The sequence below is a fragment of the Dermacentor variabilis genome, chromosome 7, assembly GCF_050947875.1.
Source record: "Dermacentor variabilis isolate Ectoservices chromosome 7, ASM5094787v1, whole genome shotgun sequence".
Classification (NCBI taxonomy): domain Eukaryota; kingdom Metazoa; phylum Arthropoda; class Arachnida; order Ixodida; family Ixodidae; genus Dermacentor; species Dermacentor variabilis.
Window position 1 is genome coordinate 33,942,829 of NC_134574.1, and position 7,145 is coordinate 33,949,973.

Genomic DNA, 7,145 nt, shown 5'->3' on the forward strand with positions numbered 1-7,145 from the left:
TTCTGCTCTATTGGGGGTATTGCCTTGGGGAACTTTGTGGTGGGGCAAACAACAGTGAGCAAGTAACGTTTTCCAGTTTTTGTCATCGGAAGCGGCACTACCACATCTATTACAAGACAGCGAATGGGCTCAGAAATGAGAGGCACAAGTTTCAAAAGTGCCTTGCTCTTCTCGTGTGACTTGCCAACTCGTTGACGGATGTCATATGCCCTGACATGATTTTCAACATCGCTGAAACACCCTGGCAATAAAACTCTGTTAGCAACCTGTTCTTAGTCTTCTTAATTCCCAAATATTCTGACCAGCCTGCTCCGTGACAAAGGTGCAGGATATTAGAACGATATTTAGTGGGCACCACAACCTGATGAAACATGCGGCCCTTAGCACTGCTGTAGCGGCGATAGAAGACACGACTCCTTAAGGGAAAACTGACATTCTTACGGGCGAGCACTTCCTTGGCTGTGTTCCATACTTCTTTTTGACTGGAATGTTCTGCTTGCTCCTTAATGAGAACCTCTTTCGTCACTGTTCCTAGCATGCTATCCAGCGAGCTGGAGCACGGCAGAACCCTTCGCCACATTCGGCGTTTTCATCAAGTCGCTCTCGACCTCGGTTTCCTTGGTTGTTCTGCCTGACTGCCTAACAACCTTCACCTCTGTATTTTCTATAATCTCTCTTATGCTTAACAGTTTCTCCCTCACTACTCACAATATATTAAAGGGTTTTTTATTCAATTTGGGACTCATCGCCGAGCGGATTGCTCGCTTCCCCGTTGGTATCCCGTTCTTTCATTTCTAGTTTAGCAGTCAAGGAACGCGCTTTAGATCTCGTTAGAGCCTGAACGGTACCCTCCACCCAATCTTTACCCGGGTCCTTCAGTAGGCGATCGGTAAGGTTAGAGAACAAGTAAGGGTACTGCGGCGGCAGCTTGTTAGAAACAGCCGCCTCAGTACACACTTCACCGGATGGCCCGCTGAGCACAACATCTGCGACCGGAATGCAGACACTCGTGTCCTCTAACACAGCCTTTATTCAAGCGCATTTGCCATTGTACTGCTGCTGCTTCACATAATCTGGGTGCATCAAGTCAATGGTTGCTCCACTGTCCCATAACACGGTGCAGTTTTTCCCATTCACCTCCACTTTAGACAGGTACGGTTTGAGCATCTCATCATTAGTCTGCGAGTAAGAAGCGTACACGAACACAACTTTTGGCTTGTGACAGCCAACAGCTAGATGACCGGTTTCGTTGCAGTTAGAGCACGGCACCGGCCTCCGTACTTCGAACAAGCTCTTCTGTGAACGTTTCTCACGTATCTCTCTTGTTCCCCTAGCGGCTGCTCGTGAACCTTCGGCTCCACTTCTTTCGCAGCGTTTTTCACATTACTGGGCTTAGCTGTACCCTTCCAGCTTCTCTTTTCCACCGCACCGGCGATCGTAGCCGCCTCTTTAATTCCTCTGCGGGAGGCATACTGATCCGCCAGGTTTGCGGCTGATTGCACCGACTCGACACGAATCCTGTCTCGGATGCAAATTTCCATTGCTTCCGGCTCCTTTGAGTAAAACTGCTCCAAAGCAAACACCTCTACCGCCTTTTCAAAGCTGCCAAAAGCCTTGGTGCCCTTTAACCACTCGGCCAAATTTACCTTTAACTCATAAGCAAACTCGGCAAAAGTAGCGCCCTGCCTTTTGCTCAGACTTCGAAATCTCTGCCTGAATGCCTCTGCTGACAAATGAAACCGCTTCAATAGGCTCTCTTTCTCCTGATCATAGTCGTCAGAATCATCCCCAGGCAACCTTGCAAACACATCTGCTGCCTCACAGGGCAACAAACTAAGCAAGCGCCACGCCCAAGTGCTGCGAACAAATTTTGAGTTTCCGCAGGTCCTCTCAAAATTTACGAGATAGAGGCCTATGTCTTGCCCAACCTTGAAGGGCTGCATTAGTTTAGATAGATCAAAAAGGTTATGTCTACCTGCTCCCTCTGATTCCGGAACCACACTTGTCTTTCTCAACTCGACATCAAGTCGAAGTTTCTCTATCTGAAGCTCTGTTAGCTTCTGCTCGTCCGCCTTGCGCCTTAGGATCTCGTTCCACATTTATAGGATTTCCTCTTTCGCAAGATCCCTGCTCTCAATCGCTTCAATGATACTTGCTTTCCTCATTTGAAGCTGAACTTCAACGCCTAGCTCCTCGCAAAGGGATATGAGCTGAGTTCTAAGCAACCGTTTCAGATTCATCGCGGAACACTGGTGTGACAGTGCCTCGACCTCTACCCAGAAATACCAAAACACACGCTTCTGCAGCAGGTCCCTACCAGCGACTATGATTACACCTCTATCCACTCAGCCTGGTCACTCAAAAGAGCAAAGCCAACACTCACCTGCTCTAAGCTGTTCGTCACTGTGATCTCGGTGTTCTGTCGTCCGTCATAATTCAGGCTCGATCCCACCGCTCGCCATCCAGTTGCGTGTGCCGAGGTATGCGTGGCCGGCAGGAGGTCTTTACCCCACTTCACGCAGAGTCAGAGACGAGGAGAGCTTTCTAGGCGAAGAATTCTTGATACAGTGTGTACAAGTTGGCGTGGTTATCAGGAGAGAGCAGCAGAGCAGCTGCAAGCTGCTTAAATAACACCTCCCCGTTCCCAGATTCCCCAGACAGTCCCTAAGGATGAACAAGGTCGAGAGAGAGAGGGTCCGGGCAGCCTCCGTGGTCCCAACGCCGGTTTGAGTGGCCGGCGCCTCCGGGCACCGCGCTGCGTCGTCAGGCCAATCTGGCGGTCGGTCGGAATGGTGCGCCGGGCAAGTTCAATGGCCCGGCATTGGACAAAGGGAACCAACTGCAAGGCACAAGATCGAAACAGAGTCCTTGGGTGGTCGGTAAAAGGGTAGCCGCTGGGCGCCGCCGCACAAAGGAGGGGGGGTTGCATTGCTGCCGGCACGAGGAGGGGCCGAATAGCAGTCCATGAGCCGACGACCGCTTCCGTCGTAGACGCCGTGCAGCCGCGAGGAAACCTAAACCGTGCACGTAGTAGTCGTGTGCCCGAAACGGGCACCATGCAGGGACGAATGCTGCCTCCACGGTCGAAACACCACAGCACTGGCTTCCCGTCAAGCAAATCCCAGGTAACAAACATAACAGCGCTCGCGCTCGAATGATCTTTCCTATCTGTTTTGCCTAACACACCACAAAGTAGGTGCTCGCTCTTCTGCAAGAAATTTGAGGATACTTAACCACTGCTTAGCACTTCTGTAAATGCGAAGGTATTATTGCCCAATCGAACGGCGCTGAAAAGTCCTTGGAGTTTTCTGCCGATAGTAATGTACCAAATCCCTACGTGCTGCCCGAGCCAGCAAGAAGCAGCCGTGTGTGGTGCCAACGCCGCATTTCACAGAAGAGCTGATGTCCATGTCGTGAGCGTCGCGGCGATGACCTCTCCCTTCAAGCAACACCTGGCGCACTCTTGCTACTGCAGGTGTCCTCTTTCGGCGGCTCTGACGAGCTCTACTCCTTCGACGAGCGCTCGTGGGAAGAGCTAGAGCGAGGGTGGTGTAACGTTGTGGCGATGCCCTCTCCCCTCCAAGAATACCTGTTGCACAAGCATGGAAGCAGATGTCTCCTTTCGGCCGTTCTGCTCTTCGAGCCACATCTCCTCACGTGGCGTCGCAGCCAATGCGAACTCCATTGAGGTGCGCTCGTGACCTCTTTTGGCAGCGAATGGCAATGCGGGTTTAAGTGTCGTTTCGGTGCTAAAGATGACACTCCGCGGTTTTTTTCAATCAGTGGGCCAATTGGTGCTTTCGCATCTGTAAATTTCAATTGTAATTACTTTTACAAAATAAAATCCGGCAGATGCCACGCCCTGTGGGGATCGATGTTATGCGAACCAGTCTGCGGTGAGCCTACCAAGTTAACGAAACGACCCCGAGAGCACCAAGACGTAGTCAACTATTTCATGACCTACATAAAGCGCATGTCATGACATTCATGTCATGATCTATTATTTGTTTGTCATAAACTCTTGTCATACTATACCAATTGTGATACATACCAAGTTAACAAAATGAGCATGAGAGCACCAAGACATAGGCGGCTGTTTCATGACCTACATGACACACATATCATGATATTCCTGTCATAACCTATAATTTATCTGCGTCATACACTCCTCACATCCTATGCCAATTTTCGTACCTACACAGTTAATGAAATGATCATGAGAGCACCAAGATGTAGGCGGCTGTTGCATGACCTACATGACACATATAATATTCATGTCAGGACCCGTTATTTATGTTCGTCATACACTTTTGTCATACTATGCCAATTTTGGTACGTACTGTTCGCTCAGGTCCCTGGCTTGAGAGGCAATGACCAGCTAAGGCTCTCAGAGACGACACAGAGTGCGAGAGACACAAAAAAGGCAACGTTTACTGTCCGGAGACTCACCAGGCTCGCTGCGTGGGGCCAGGGTGCATGAACCCCACTTGGATGATGATGATGGGGGCACCACTGTGCCGCCATGCCGCCGGTGTTTTCATATTTCCCCTCCCTTGCTGATCATGGATCGTGGAGGGAAATGAGGTCCTCCAAGGGGGCTTGGGGTCCAGTGGAGTCAGTGCATCTGCACCTGGTGGATGGTCGTAGTGCGCATCTAAGACATCTTCGCGAAGAAGATGGGGGCTCAGAGACCAAAGTGAACCAATACCGGCCTCAACGGTACCGGGAACCGGCCGCTGAAGGCCAGGATTGTAAACAGCAACTACGGCGAGCCGGGCCCGGTGGAGAGATCATCCATTATGAGCGCGTCGGGAGATCTCCAGCACGTGGCATAAATGACACAGGATGCGGGCTTCTTCTGGCGTATAGACAGGGGCCTGCTCGATGGGATAGCGCACAGAGAGGAGAAGGCCAAGGAATGGCTCGAGAACCAGCTCCGCTGAGTCTCCGATTAGTGGCAGTGGCTGCAGCTCCCAAGGCAGCCGCGAGATCCAGCCAATGAAAGCTTTCAGGGAATCAAGGGCCGTCCAAGTGGCGACGGTGGAGAGTAGGAGGGGAGCAGTAGGGAAATCACCGTCGTGGAACCGATGATGCTGGCGGAGCGCGCGTGGAGAGCGGGACATCTGTAATATGCACAGCGCATTGAATAAGCGTGCTGCCATGACAATGCCATTATGAAACTTCATACGTCGGGCTTGATATCTTGCAGCTCCAGTGTTGAATAAGCCAGCAAAAGGGGTCACGGGAGTACTGTGAGTGTTAAGAGGGGCACAGTATGCGGATCCCGGCCGCATGGCAGCACAGCGGTGCCGCCATCATCATCATCATCGGAGCGGGGCTGATGCTTCTGAGCCACGCGCAGCGAGCCTCAGCGAGCGGTGATGAGGAAGCCGGGTTTCAATTGGTCTTGGCTCCGAACAGTAAAGGTTGTCCTTTGCATGTCTCCCACTCTCTGTGTCATCTCGGATAGCGTCGGCAGGTGCCAGTCGGGTGTCAAGTGTGGGCTCAGGGCCGTGGCTTCAAAGCCAGCGGCCAGCTGAGCCTCTGAGGTCACACTAAACCCTGTATTGAAACCAGAAAAATACGCATTACTTAAAACAGAAGACCTTTTCGTGAAGATTGCTTGTGGAACAAAATAATGAAAACTGACTGCATGCACGTGTACTTCCAAATACCTCTCGATGAACAATTGAAATATCTAACAAAAATTTCGATGCACTGTACTCTTGAAAAACGTTGTCTTTTGAGTCCTATTGGCATGAGTAATCTTTCACTGAGCCATTGAAGAAATGCTAGCCAAGACACCAGGAACGGGAGCATTTCAGGTTCTCATTGCTGTCACTGGATGAGTTGAAACAGAACACCAGTGAAATATGGGCAAATCAATGAGTGTGCTTGAAGGAAGCCCACTGCGTCTAGGAGAGAAAATGGGCTGGTTCTTGGAATAGTTCATTGGGGAGTACTTGTTACACGTGGCAGATAGCAAGGGCATACGCCCTACTGCGAAGAAAGTGGGGGCAATTTTCTGAGCCATGATCCTGGAAGTATTAAGGATGTTTGTTGGCTATTTGTACTCATTTGCTATAGCAGGAAGTTCACCAAGAATAGTTTCGTCAAACTTCAAAGGCTTCATGAGATCCGCAGGAAAGATATGAAATGCAAATAGGCTGTACAAGGCTGTAAAATCGGATGAATTTGAACTGATCTATTTTTGCATAAAGCATCAACTAACAAAGAGGCCAGAAAGAGGACAGAGCCAATTGTCAGACCAGCGCTTCTCCATGCTTTTTCTGTTGCAAGTGTTTGCTTTTGCATTGCGCACAAATGGAAATGCACAAAGACATGCCAGCGAGAATTTGAGGAAGATAAGAAGAGGCTCAGTGACGACACGATGCTGGCACATAACGACTCTGCTGATCCATACAAATTACAATGGGATGCCTCTAGCCACGGCATGGGAATGGTCTTCCATTATGCACTACCACATCAAAGCAAAATACCCACTGAATTTGCATCCACGGCCACAAAGTGTGTCAAGCTATTCTCAAACTGATAACTAGGCTTTGAGCCTAGTCGAGGACGTAAGGAAATTCAGTCAGTACCCATATAAGCGTATTTGCCTGGTTGAGGCAGAACAAGCCGCTGGTATCAACATTTATTTCATGGAAAAGCATAACAACAAATGCAGCTGCACGAATGCATAGAAAGGCTATAATCTTGTAAGAATTCAACTTCAGGCATAAAGTATGCCTCATGTGAGAAGAAGGCCGCAGACACGCGTTCTAGACTACCTGTAGTCGAGATGGTATGCACCACCCAACATACAGTCCGGACCTCTCCCTTAATGATTTCCAAGTTTTCTTTCCGCTAAAGTTCCTGACAGGACAGCAATTCCTGTGTAACGATGAAGGCAAGAGGTGGTTCCAGTCAGCCGCACAACCACGCGGACATCTCAAATTCAATGCTAAGATAGGACAAATGTCTGAATCGATGTGAGGACTGTGTGGAAAAATAGTGCAAGTGTATCAGAGCGACATTGTTGGAGTCGGCGAAGCACCGTTCAAAGGGCGTCCGAAGGTCGTGGGAGTTGGAACCAGCGAGCAAGACGGGTAATGCGCGCCATATGGGCAAGCGGCAGAAAATGT